At 37.7% G+C, this 14,917-nt stretch overlaps 1 long non-coding RNA gene across 1 annotated transcript; it reads left to right on the plus strand.

The window, feature by feature from the left end:
• Positions 1 to 3,613: 3,613 nt before the first annotated feature.
• LOC111896280 (uncharacterized) lies at positions 3,614 to 4,035 on the plus strand. Its single transcript, XR_008223973.1, has 3 exons — positions 3,614 to 3,707; positions 3,800 to 3,870; positions 3,966 to 4,035. It is a non-coding gene; the product is annotated as an uncharacterized LOC111896280 (long non-coding RNA).
• Positions 4,036 to 14,917: the final 10,882 nt, after the last annotated feature.

The raw sequence follows: 14,917 nt of genomic DNA on the forward strand, positions 1-14,917 counted from the left end.
GATGTCGGAAATGTTCTGAGGCGGAGGACGTCATGTAAAGTATCACAACCAATGTACATAGCAAGCATAGTAAACACAACCATTACATTACATAGGAATATTTACATTTGTTTGAAAGTAAAGTAATACATGTTTTACATATACATTAGTATAACAAAGTAAAGACGAGACTGCTAAAATGCTCCATCTTCTCCAAAATATTGCAGGATACCTATCTAACGAGAACCTGAGAATACAAGCAGTTTTAAAAATATCAGCATAAAGCTGGTGAGTTCATAAACGGTTTGTTTCTGTAAAAGAACAAGTTTTCTTTTGTTTTCTGAAAAAGTTGTTATCCAAGAAAATCCCATATTTTCTTATAAGAGAAGTTTAGTTATCTGTTTTTTACACAATCTAGTTAAGAACAGTTAAGTTATCCTAGGAAAAACCCTTATTTTCCTTAAAAGTTTGTGGTTGGTTATCGACTCAGAATGCAGTGTACAAGTATCTACCATACTTGTGCGTTAAGTGAAGTATCATGAAAGCCTGGTTATTCTTGAAAAGTACATTAGTTTTAACACGTATATAAAACTAATAAGTAGGTAGTAAGAGTTTTCATAATCTAAGTTGCGAGTTCCATAACCATACAATAAACTAGATAAGGCTCGCAACGGGGCCTGTATCGTTTTATGACTTTTGTCACCTGTGGAACAGTCGGTCCGACTGTAGCTAGCAGCCAGGTGTGGGGTAGTCAATCTCATATAGATCTATACACTCAAGTCACGTTCTCCCTGTAGGAGATTCTGGTTACAGGGGTAGTCCTACACTCTCGTATCTAGGGGGAGTGTTACAAAGGACGTGTCTCCAATCTTAAGATTCATGAATTTAAAAATAATAACATGGAAAATTCTGTTTTATTGGTCCTTCACTCTCGTATCTAGGGGGAGTGTTATCAAGGACGTGTCTAAAGTTCTAAGATTAATGTTATTGGTCCTTCACTCTCGTATCTAGGGGGAGTTTTATCAAGGACGTATTTAAGGTCACTACTAGAAAAAAGGCCTTTAATGACGCGCAAAATACGACGCTCATTGATCTATGTTACGCAAAGGAGAGTGACATTAGAAAAATGTCATCTCTTCAAAAAATTTAAGGATAGAAGACACGCATTATTGCGCGCCCTTAAATTAGTGTCTAAAAAAAACACGGAGGGCACCTATAATAAAATGCGCGTCGTCTAAGGATGTCGCTTTATATTTTTTAATGGAACACGCGTTCCATCCTTTAATAGTGGGGGAAAGGGGGAAATGAAATTCTGAAAAGATTAAAAACCCCGCCATGCTCTCCTCTACCTTCTTTCAATCATTCTTCTCTCTCTCTCTCTCTCAATCAAATACCAAAAATCTACTATTGTTGGAACTAGGGTTCCGGTTCTTAGTGAAATCGAAGGTTTTTTGGTCACTAGGCCATGAAATTGATCAAAGGGTACAGTTTTTGGAACCATGACTATTGTTGGAACTAGGGTTTCAATTCAAAAACCCTTCATCTACTTCCCTCGATCTTCAGTTCCTCAAGTACTTTCTCAGCCTCTCAATCAATAGAAGAGCTGTATCACAACTACAAATTTAGAGTGATTTCCATATCAAGTAGAACAGTAGCTCCATTAAAGTCAAGGTCTCGAAACTCGATGGTCAATCACCGTCAACATTCTACTTCTTTATTTTTTCCAGAGGTTTGTCTTCCTTTATTACGAGTTTTATAACCTTTTTAATCAAACTCGATTAGCCCTCGATACCTAATGTTATCTTTTGCGTTGTTGCTTCTGCTCTGTTCTTCTTGAAACCTCCCCACACTCTCATGTCGAAACATAATTTATGATATCGAGTTGGAAATCAATAGAAATGGCTATGAAGGTCAGTTGGGTTGGACGATTCTCTGGAGGACGAGAGAGATTTGGACATGGCAGATCGTAGGGCTACAGAGATTGAGCTTGATACCATGGAGGGTTTTGCGTCAAGGGAAAAGCTCCACCATCATCTCAACGACCAAGGTTGGTTAGGGTTTCTGTTTTTTTTTCTGTTTTATTTCCATTCCTTCACCATCACCAATGTTACTTTGTGCTTCATCTGATGTACGATTACCTTCTCCTTGTTATGGTGGCAATACTCCTATGGGTTGCTCTGATTCTCCATGGGATAATTTAGCCCCTTCTCTTGTTCTAATTAGGGCAATAATGAGAGTATGATGTTAGAGATGGAGTACAACTCTGAGAGTATAAAGGTTGTTGCAATACATCTTTGCATTAATTATTCCATTAGACTCTCTGTATTGATGTCCTCAAAGTAGGGAGCTTAGACATACTCTCAAGTGTCAACATTAAAACAACAGATTGAATTCTTCATTTAATGTAGAAAAATTTGAAAGTTGTAATAAAACTTTATAATGATGTAATAAGGTAACATTAGTATTATAGCTACAGCAAAGTCTACAGTTGGTTTGGAATTTTAAAATGATTAGGTTTCATCTCAGGAATCATGGAGCTTAACTTTATTTCAGGAATCATGTACATCCATCTTGGGTCAAATCTGAATTACTAAGCTATAAACAGGTTTCCACATCAATGGTACAACACATGCTTGATTACGTTTTGGAAAAGTCAAGTCCATTAACTGGTACCCCACATGGAAAAAAAGAAAAAGAAAGTAAAAACCCATTTGAAACCTGATGGCGCCGGCCATACCTGATGCAGCAAGCTCACATTTTTAAGCACATTACTTGACATTTTGTTACTAAAGAGCGACATAGACAACAGGTCTGATCTTAAATTCTTGGATATCTCTGGTTTTTTTCTTCTCACTCAACTTAGTAAAGAAATGACATCCCCACAGAGTTGCTAACTATTCCAGCAATACGGTCACATCTGTGATCTGTTACTGTAGAGTTGCTAATTATTTAAGCTAATCACATTTTTTTGAACTTTAAACTGTTAAATCTTTATATAAAAAATGTTACAGATATGAATCTTAATAGTTTAATAAGGAATTGGGATATCAAGTTGAGGATGCAATCTGAAGTGGGTTCTTCTACAAGGGGTTATTTTGAACAACAGTCATAAATAATTCTTATGTAATTTAATAATAAGTAAATTTATATAAAGCCTTGAAGAAATTAGCAAAAAAAGTGTTAAAGTAAACATTGCAGTATGGATTGAAACTATTAAGTTATTGATTTTTGTTCAAAATCTTACAAAATATAATGTTAAAAATGTTTATGAAGTCCTCAAGCCTCTATTGCAGGTGTGTCAATATAGTGAAATTTTACACTTTATAATTTCACATAATTATGAGCCATAAAGAAAATAGAAGGTCCTCGTACATTTTATTTATTTATTTTTGAAACAGAGGGATGGAAATGAAAAGATCCATACAGATGTTCAATCTTCTTCTTCTTCTTTTTCACCATCTAGACACCATGAATGGAAAGTTCTTTTTGTGTGTTTTCATGACTATTACCTTTTCTTACTTAATTAACATATGTAGGTGTGGGGGTGTTATCGGAAAATACGTTGCAGGGGAACTGAAGCCACCTTCTCTTGGTAAGTGGAAAAGTTTTTTATGTGATTATATATGTTGCAGATCAACCGAGTTGAATTTATTCACTGTAAATCATTTCTACATAGGGATATAAAGCCAGACAACTTCCTTATGAGTTTAGGGAGGCGTGCTAATCAGGTTTCATTCCATAATTTGTTCCATATTTCATTGTACATTTTGTTTTTTTTATAGTTTTATACATAAAACATATATAAACCTACATGTTACAGGTCTATGCTATTGATTTCGGGCTAGCCAAGAAATATAGAGACTCTTCAACTCATCGGCACATTCCATATAGGTGAGTGATTTTTTTTTTAAACTTTCATCAGCAATCTTTTATTCATAAAAAAGTGAACCCTCATCAATCTAAATTTTATATCTTATAAATTGCAGAGAGAACAAGAATTTGACAGGGACAGCTAGATATGCAAGCATGAACCCAAGCCTGATGGAACATAAGAGGTCAGTTTAATGTGAACTTATTGTATGTTTTCTAGTTGTTGGGAAATGGGAATAATGATTGATGTAAAAACTGCAAATAATAACTAATCTTAGATGGGATGTCATATAGGTTTTGAATCTGAAGTAGAATAAGAAAATCACCATCTGAATCTATTTGTTTATGTTGTAATCATAAAACATTTTTCAGGAAGTTGGCAAATTGAGAAAAAGAGAATGCATCATCTGTACTTTAAGGTATGGTGAAAATATTTAGAGAAGTTGCCATTTATCTTGATTGTCTTTGAATTTCAAACTTTGATGAGAATAGGGAATTTATACTTGTGGGGACTACTTTATTTTGATTGTTATAATTAAAGTATTAAAGAGGAAGTCGAGTAGTATAAGGTGGTGTTTGGATGAGCGTTTTACGACTTTTGTGTTATAATTAAAGTATTAAGGAGCTGTTTGGATGATTGTTATAATTAAAGCATCAATACAATCCAAAAATCACCAAGATTTGCATCCTTGTGTTTTCATAGTTTTATCACTTCTCGTGCTACTCCTTGTAACGACAAATGCCAACCAATTGGCAGCAATGGGAACATGTATATGAAAGCATTAATATTAGAATGGTCCAGCCATCTTCATTTGATATCAATTCAAATCTTGTTGATGAATCGAACTTTGTATTTGTTAATCCAGCTTCTGAGCAATATTGGACAAGAAATATGCAGGATAATACAAGTGAACAGTTAACAAGTGGCATCATGCCTAAACAGTTAAGTCTTTACTATTGTGATCCTCAAGGGGAGATTCAGGGACCATTTCATGGGGTAGACATCATATCTTATTAAATAAAGTTTTTTCATGGCAGGAATTCATTGTTATGTGCAAAGTTGCTGTGGGCTTAAGCCGACAATTTAACAAATCGGTCATACCTTCTGAACGTAAGTTCTATTCCCATTTCCTTTCATATTTCAAAAATAAAGAAAAATAACATTACAACCTTAATTGGTTACCTTCTATCTTATAAACTGTTAAATGTTGTTGTGTACTATGGAATGCATGCATTGCTCTAGTCTGCGGAAATGCTTTTATTTGGTAAGTGATACCTAAACCTTGAGAAATGTCAATTTTATCCTTGAAAACCTTAAAGGAAATAGTACATTTCAATAATTGACTACTTTTGAGAGGTGGCTTCTCTCCCTCATTTACCGTACATTTCATTTGATGCCTACTACTGCACTTTTAATATAAAGGTAAAAAAAGGTTTATAAATCTCTTGTAGAGTTGTATTTTATGAGGAAAGATTCAAGAATGAAGAAAAGTAAGTAATCTTATGATATTGTGATTGTCCCTTTTTCTGGATCAGGTTTAATTTGGATTTCAAGCTCACCAGCATCTCCAAGTAATGAGGGATCCGTTACACTTAAGAATATCAGCTTATCAAGAGCATCACTTGCATTACTAAAAGAAGGTTTCTTGTTAGAACTTTTGTTTTTAAAAACGATAAAAGATGGAAATCAAGAATGAAACATGTAGACTGTAGTGATGTTTTTATATGTAAATTTATATATTGTATGAAATAGAATTGTAAGACATTAAATTTTATGAAATGGATTATATTTTTTGAATATGATATTTTATTTTATATTGTGAGGCATTAAATGCAAATTTAATTTGAAAATTAGTAAATCTATAAAAAATAATTTTTTTTAACATTTAAAATTATGATACGCAAACATGCGTGTCATCTTCATTTATGACATGACCTTTCTTGACAGAGGCTTTCTTGATACGCATTGCGTGTCATTAACACGCGCGTCGTAAGGTTACGACACGCGAATGCGTATCGTCTTCCTTTATGACAGGGCCTTCCTTGATACGCATTGTGTGTCGTAACCGCGCGTCGTAAATGCGCGTCATAAATGCGCGTCGTAAATGCGCGTCGTCTCTCTTTATGACAGGGCCTTCCTTGACACGCATTTGCGCGTCGTCTGAGCGTTTTACGACGCGCAATGAGCGTCGTAAAAGGCCTTTTTTCTAGTAGTGGGTTCTACGATTAATGTTATTGGTCCTTCACTCTCGTATCTAGGGGGAGTGTTATCAAGGACGTATTTAAAGTTCTAAGGTTCATGCTTTTAACAGTAATGATGTCGAAAATCATTTGTGAAATATAAAATATAGCATTTTATAATGAGTTTCACAAATAGTTTGAAAATTAACTCTGCAAGTTAAACGGTTGGTTAATACGGTTTCCAGTGTTAAAAGCATACGGAATATGAAACATTTCACATGAAATAATAAGTTTGAGTACACGATTTCCTTGTACTTTTGCTTGTATTCCCCCCTGAAAAGATTGGAAAACACGGAAAAAGGTGTAGGGGTATGAACTCACCAGACGAGAAATGTGCCGGTTAGGATGCTAAGTGTCAGTTCAGGGTTTTAATACACGCGAGGTTCCTATGTAATATGAAGAGATACATAATTGTATCTAATTATACTTTGAACTACTAATTAATTGAGACAATACACTCCGAGATGCGGAAACACTTTATCTCAAGTGTTAGGAGTGATCCGGGTTGCATCTAAGGACGTGTAAGGCCAAGATATGGAGTTTTCTCTTCAAGAGTAAACTCCTAGGGGAGTTTTCGGCCCAATGACCATATCCCCATGAGTTTACGGCCGTAAAATCATGGGTGGTGTGTTCTTGGATGCTTAAAGGTCTTACAACACTAGTGGAATTAGGTTAGGTTCAGTTCTAAGGCAATGGAAGTGATTAAACCATCAAATGGACCAATTTAAAGAGTTTACAGCTGTAAACAAGGAGTTTACGGCTGTAAAATCTTACATGCCATTTCCTTTTGTGTTTTGATGGTCCTAGGTTAAACACAAATGATTCTAGTCCAATGTACAAGCCATTGAAGGAAGTTAGGGCACCATTTGAACACTTTAGAGGAGTTTACGGACAAGGTACCATTCTTTGGGGGGTTTACGGCCGTAATCTCCTAAGGAGATGGTTTCCTTCAAGTTTAAGGTCCCTAATGCAATGGTGGTTGGTTCTAGACATTATTCCAAGCCATAGGAGGTGTTTAAGGGGCAATTTAACACCTTACATGGTGTTTACGACCCTTGAAGGGGGGTTTACGATTCAAGCATGATCTTGGGCCGTAAACTCATGTTCACTCCCCAAATATCATGTTTTTGGTGTTCTAAGCTCGTACATGTAAGCCCCTAAGTCATAGGTAAGCACCAGAAGTGATTTGGAAGGGTTTTGGGGCTTCAAAACCCCATTTATGGCTGTTTGCGGTTTGGGGTTGATCCTGAGTTGTAAACACTTGTTTTTGGCACATTTGGATGATTTAAACACGGATTTGTATGTTAAACAAGCTAAGCTATAAGCTAGGATGGATCACTTACCAATTTGGAGCTTGAAATGGAGTGATTTTGGATCAAAATTGGCTTGTAGAGAGAGAGTAGTGAGAGAGAGTGAAAAAGCTTCAAATGAAATCCACTCACCCTTATATAGGGTTTGAGTTTGTGGCTCGGTGGAAATCTACCCGATACCGACGTTAAACGGGGCTTATGGTCGTACCCGATTAAGTGTTTGTAACCCGACGTGGTTGTGAATTAGAAACTTTTTAGAAAGAATATCAAGGGTGTTTTCACGTGTTTCTAATGTGTTTGGACACTCATGAAGTCATAATAAAAGTCTCAATTCAAATAACCTAATCCAAAAGTTAACGGAAAAATGTTAATAAAAACTAGTTCATTAACGGAAAAAGAGGTTACAATGACGGGATAAATTTGAAGTTGTCACATTGTGAGACGATAATATCTTATATTCTTGGAACAGAGACATGTAAGTTGTAGTTTGCAAGTCAGTTGCACATTGACATATGTAAACGCACCAGTAACTTGGTGTTATAAAACATATTATTATGTGTGATTTGATGAGTAAGTACAAGCGAGCATTTGAGTCGAAGTTTATCCGTTCCTTTTACCCTAAGAGGGATAAAAGCGATATCTGTGGGCCCCTCGATGATTTAGTGATGACACCCTAAGCGCTTGGCCAAGCATGGACTAAGTTGACGTGTTCAAGTGAAGTCTATTATTAGTCATCATAAATTGGATATCGGGAAACAACACATAGACAGAGAGAATGACTATAATCCATGTCTCATGTCTATACAATATCTAGAATGGATGAATATATGATCCCCTATTTAAAGGACACGTTGCTAATAAGATCAGAGTTTGACAACGACTTTTGAAAGCTACGATTGCTAATCAGATTCTAAAGTCATACTTGTAATAATAGTTATTAGACTTATCCAAGTGGGAGATTATTGGATTAGGTGTCTAAGCCCATAACTATTTTTGGTATGTACTTGATTTGGTTATGAGCATGGTCCTTTTGGATTGCCTTCACTCATGCAACTTGATAGGATGATAGGAGGAGAGAGCATAATTTATTATATGAGTAATAAATTCATACTCAAAATGGTTTTATTAATATATTAAAAGATTAATATATTATTTGGAAATCATATTATTCAATTAATATTGATCATAAATTAATTTGGTGATCAAAACAGATTGATTAAATAAAGGGGACTGATATTGTAATTATTTGATAGTTGCAATTGGGCTGATGGATTACCTTGGAAAAAGGTTGGACGGATTCTATGGGAAGCCCATAAGGAATTCATCAAAGGGCTAGTCTCGAAGGGGTCCATGGGCTTCATAAGGCCTAAGCAGTCACATTAGGGTTTCCACCTAAAACCCTAGGAGCCACAAGAGTGAAGAGTCAAGGACTTTGTGGATTGTTCTTGTTATTGCTACATAACAAGAGAGGTAATATCTAAATGCTAATCATATGTGGTTTTCGGATTTGGTATGCTAGTTTTAGGGTTTATGCTTTGGTATTCAATGTTGTATGTTCAATTTAGAAAAACCTAGATCAAAGTAATTAGGGTTACATGTACAAATAGGAATGATGTTATGCTCATAACCCAACATTGGTATCATAGACTAGGTCATTTTTCTAGTTGAATAGATGCAAAATTGAACTGCCAAAAGATTAGAAAATCAAAAATTCTGTTGTCTGACTGACTAACTCGCCGAGTCCATGTATAGACTCGACGAGTTCCATAGTGGAGCCGATGATTTCCATATTTGACCCAACTCGTCGATTTATCCTTTAACTTGCCGAGTTCCCATAAATCTCAGAATCGCGCCTTTTCGAATCAACTTGTCGAGTTCTTCCTTTTAACAGAATTGGGACACTTCAGCCCAACTTGTCGAGTTCCTCTTTGAACTCGTCGAGTTCTTCAGTCTGTTAACCCTGGTTAATGCATTAAGCCCTTATTCTTTAAAATCCAAGTCCCATATTCCAGATCTGGGTCGAAAATACATGTAGGAGGGAAAAGTTTCCAACTTTACCCATTAAAACCCACTCTAGAAGGAATAAGCTCTAACCCTAACCCAAAATGGTCAAAGTCTTGATCCAAAAAACAACCAAAACTACAAGACAGGCCATAAGTTCATACCTCTAGACTCTGGGGACTAAATGATCACGTAAAGACTTAAACTTTATCCACATGCATGGCCATTAGAAGCTTCAAAAGACCAAAATGATGGCCTAAAGGTTGCATGGGATTCCATGGCCATAAAGTTGACACCTTTATGCCATGAAAACCCCTTAAGGCCCTGGATCTGAAGTGTTCTCCACTTGGGACATCCAAATCCCAAGAATCATATCATTTGGACGAAACAAGCAAGGAATTTAAAATTTGGAGATCTAAATAATCACAAGGCAAGGTTTAAGCTTTATACCAGCAAAATTTCATGGATGAGGCAAAGATTATGGATCTATAAACTCCTTCTTTTGTCCTCAAGCTTTTCCTTCTTCCAATGGCTTCAATACACACACACTAAAACACTTGAAATGGCTCACAGACAATCACAATAGCATTAGGGTTTCGAGATTAGGGTTTTGGACAGTGGAGGCTGGAAATGAGGCCAACACCTTGGGGTTAAGGTGTATAAATAGGGTGCAAACCCTGAAAATTAGGGTTTCTTATCTGCCAACCTACTCGTCGAGTAGGTCACTTAAAATGCGTGACCCTTATGATCTCTACTTGACAAGCTTAGGGCTCCCAACTCGTCGAGTTACTCTATAACATAAAATAAATTATAAATTAATATGTACCAGGAACCAGGCGTAACATGATTGTTCTAATATCTAATATCATTATTTAATTCATAACCTGTTACATGCCGACAAAATTGAGAATTTCATCCAAATCTATGTTACATGCCATCAATGTTGAAAAAAGATCCTTTAAAGTTAGATGAGGATATTAATTTAAAAAATCATCTTTTACTTTTTGTTGGATATATTTTCTGATGCTGGGAACAATTATCATGTCAAACACAATCCTTAAGAGCCATCCCATCCAAATCATAGATCACTTAATCAACATAATAGAATACACAGTCGTAGATGGTAATACAGTTAGAACATATTTTTTTAAAAGATCAAGAAACCGACAATTTATTAGAATCTTATCACGTTGATAAAAGTTATAACAAAGTGCAATAGATTGAATCAATGGTTTACAATAAATAAAAAATGAAACCCTATCAAAGATAGAAAAATATGAGGACCGGACAAAAAAACAAGAACATAACACTACAAAGTTACAAACAACAAAAACACATGATGTTAAGAATCTAGAAAAAATAAAACCAAAATTTATACTTGGTTGTGAGTTAAGCGTAGAGAACTTATGTCATATCGATGAGAATAAAACTCTATGAAAGTGAACACAGGATGGATTAGATCTTTCACAGGTATGATTATGGAAATCGAACAAGTCAAAAACAGTAAGAAAGTGAACACAGGATGGAATCAAATATATGCTTATGATTCAAATAAAGTCACGCCTCAGCAGAGCTTGATGAAGAACTTCCGCTGTAGAGGCGAGATAGGGTTTTCAAAACTCAGCGAAAATAAATAATAAAAGCGATTACATCTAAGAGTGCATGCATGCAGCTTATATACTAAATCCTAGTACAAAATATGCACGGTTGGACAGGCCCAATACCGGTAATCAAAACTGGGCTAAGACCCGAGCCCATGACGCAATCTAATAATCCCAACAATCCCCCCCCCCTTTGCGTCAAATGAGGCGAGAGATCATTTCTTCTGTGTTGGATTCACTATCTTTATTACTTTGAACAGATTGGGAGAAGTGTCTGTCGAAACTATATGTACCACCTCAGCATGTCAGTGAATAATTTCTTATCAGCAGCACTGTTATGATAACACCTTTGAATAATCTCTAAGATATGCTCCAGGCATGATGTTGAGAAGAGGTGTTTGTCAACGAGAGCGAATAGACATTTCTGACCTTCGCCCTTGAGGAACATAACAGTTTGTCAACGAGAGCGAATAGACATTCCTGGTCCATCTTTGCTACCTCATGTGGATTTGACAATAGAATATTGTTGAGGAGTATCCAGTTGTGGGGATTAAGGTTTGGTAGATCAGCAAGGGTGAAGTTGTGAACCGAGCCTTCGGTGCCTTGAGTCACTTTGAATTGAACGTTAACAAACTTCCCCGCTGAGTAGGGCTTCAAAACCTTAACAGTTGTAATCTTCTTCAAACTCCAGGTCAAGTACCAGGGTTGAGCAAAATCCAAGTAGAACTCCAGCAGATCCCTATCTACCTTCGGGTCTGGGGAAGGAATAGCAGCAGTCGAATTGAAGCAATGGAAGATAAATGCCTTTCGCGTGATTGGCATGTCGAACTGTGCGTCCTTGGAGTTCTCAAGCCCAAATGACATTACTGGCTCAAGACAAAGTATGCTTGGTTCATCGATTGCGCATCTCTGAAGCAAAACTGCAGTCCAAACATGAAACATGGACTTTTTCTTCTTTAGGAGCTCTGTCTCCTTTTTCTTTTGATCTAGCTCAGCTTGTTGTTTCTTGAGTTTTTCTTCCGTCTCTTTTTCAGGGAGCTTTATCTTTTGAAAAGGATTTTTAGGATTCTCAGCATAGACGTCATCCTCATCATCTGTTTCATCTTCTCCAATCTTCTTCTTCTTTTTCCCTTTGTTACTGATCGAAGCTTCATTACCCTTCGGTTCAGTAGATGGTCTCAATTTAGGAGGAGGTTGAGTTTGCTTTTCTCCCCTTGTTTCAGCTGGACACCAGTCACCGGAAGACCCTCGATATGACTAAGGATGTCCAATGCTGGCCTAAGTTTATCGGCCAGATGCCGTCTGGTTGTAATGGTGATGATTGGATCGTGCGCTTCAAGGAGATGAAGGAGGATGGAGTGAAAATGAACCACCGAACTCCGAATGACTTCCTTTTCTGACTTCAGATCATTGAGCTTAGTAGTAGTAGTACGCAGCTTGTAGTTTTGCATTTTCAGCTGTGAGATTCGCCTGTTAAGCTCATCCATGATGCGATTCTCTACAGCTAAATCGGCCTCAATTTGAGTAAGACGATCATTAACATTAGCATGTAGAGAGGTGTTTGCAACTTCAATCGCTTGGCGTGTAACTTCAAGGTTGGATCTTTCAAACTGAAGAGACCGCTGAACATTATCCACTGAAGTGTTGACGGTTTGAGCATTCTTCTGAGCAGCAGCCTGCAAGGAGTCTAAAAACAGTTGAGCTTCAGAAACTAGTTTATCAAATTTTTCGGTCACTTCCTTGCACTCCTTAGTAGAAGCATCAACAGCAAGTGAGGCTTGTTGACACTGTGAAGTAGAGGCTTCAATGGCTTTTGCTGCAGCAAAGAGTGATACACTGTGTTCTTTGACAACAGATGAGAACAAGGCCTTTAAAGCATCTTCAGAGTGAGCTCCGGAGGAAGAGGATGAGAGCATTTGATCAAGCTTTTCATTCACAGCCTTGAGATGACGCTTTGTAACAGGCGCATCATCATTATCATCACTCTGTACACGGTATGGATTGAAATACGTGGAATCAAATTCAAGGTCCTCACCGCCTGGAATAGGGGTTGTTTCTATAGATTGAGTGGGAGATAAGGGTTTGGTTGTGGCTGGAGGTTCGGTTGTGACAGGTGGTTCGATTGTTACTAGTTGGGTGGGGGCGATAGATTGAGCACTTGTTGTTGTAGTGGTGGTGGTAGTGTCTGTGAATATGGGAGTAGGGATGGGAATTGTAGTGAATGGTTGAGTGGTTGGAATGGGAAAAATGGGAGGGATAGATATTGGGATGGTTACAGGTGGAGGTGAAGGAGGGTGAGAGCGAACTGGAAGTTCTAGGGTAGGGGAGCGAGGCGAAGTATCACCTCGGCCCGAAGCCTCATAATCAGAGCTTTCGCTCTCAGATTCTGAAGGAGGAGCAATCTTATGTTGGGGAGGAACATACTCTGAATCTGAGTCACTCGAAGATTGTAGTATTAGCCTCCTAGCGGGCTTCTTCAGCTTCTTCGGTTGAGGAGGTGAGGTAACAGCCTTGTCAGACTTTCGCTTCTTAGGAGTTTTTCCTTTGGTTGGTTTGGCAACTTGTGCCTCTTTGTGGGTTTCAGGTTTCTTGCCCCTTTTATCAGGTTTTTCAGCCTCATCAATAGAGCGAACCATGGTTGGGGTAAGCTCCCTTGGACCTGAAGATGGATGCTTCCTGTACTGTTGGAGAACGTTACTCGACGCAGAGATAGGAGCGAGCATAGCTTCCGGAATAGATCCAATAATTGAGTACTTGGTGGGATCGGTGACAATAATTTTGGTTGTGTAAAAGGTAGCAATGGAGGAGAGAAGAGAGTCCGCCATGATTGGAACATGAAGGCGGTCCATTCCCCAGTTGGGGATAATTGACCAAAATCACCCACATGAGATCTCAGAGTGCCTGGATGAAAAGACCAAGATTTGTACCAATTGTTACCAGATGATAGTTCCAAAATCCAAGGTTATCCCATGGTACAACCCAGCCATATAGCACAGTCATAAAAGACTTGCTTGCACCATCTGAGCCAGCGCTGCGCTCAGAGAGTCCCTTGAACAGCAATGTGAAAAGGCCATTCCATTGAGGCGGAAGGCAGGACCTTTTGAACTTTGTGATTTTTGTGAGGGCTTCGGTATATCCCATCTGATAAAACATAGAAAACAATTGACCAGTGGTGATGGATTTAGGATTTACCAGAGATTGGTCTTGGGAAAGACCAATTAGGGCACAGAAGCGGTGCTTGGAGATAGAGGTCTTTTCATTGTGGATTTCGAAGTGAATCCTTTCATGAACCTTGTCATAGTAGGTAGTGGAGTATACATGAGAAAGGCACGACATTGGTACGACTTCGACTTTGGTGAGCGCTTCGACAAGAGGTGAGTATTTGAGACACTCAACAACGTATAGCATATAAGGCTCATAGACAAATGGAGTGAGATCCATGATCAGGTTCTGTTGGGGTTTGATGGTGAGAAGTGGTTGATGAACAGAAGTATCATGAATGGATGAAGAGTCTGCCATTGTAGTAGCTTGAAGAAGATGATGAATAGTAAGAGAGATTTCCGTTGTTCTTTGAGAGAATTTGGGTAGTGATAAAGGGTAAAGAGTACCGTTCGAATCCCTTTTCTACGTACAAGGAGGAGAGAGAAAAATCCGGCTGAGATCATGGATTATTTCAACAATAGCGCCTGACTTGATGGATGGACAGTTAGCATACCGATGATGACACATGAAAGAGAAAGGACGTTTGCTTTTTGGCACGCCATTCCATAAATTTCGCTTTTTCAAATCACCAAACCGATTGGATAAATGGTGAGTCAGCTTCCACTTTATCCCAATCGTCACTCCTAAAACATTTGAATCGTCGTTGTCTGTGATGCTTCATTGAACACCATTAAAAGACCCATAGTGTGGAAA

The sequence above is a fragment of the Lactuca sativa genome, chromosome 5, assembly GCF_002870075.4.
Source record: "Lactuca sativa cultivar Salinas chromosome 5, Lsat_Salinas_v11, whole genome shotgun sequence".
Taxonomy (NCBI): Eukaryota; Viridiplantae; Streptophyta; class Magnoliopsida; order Asterales; family Asteraceae; genus Lactuca; species Lactuca sativa.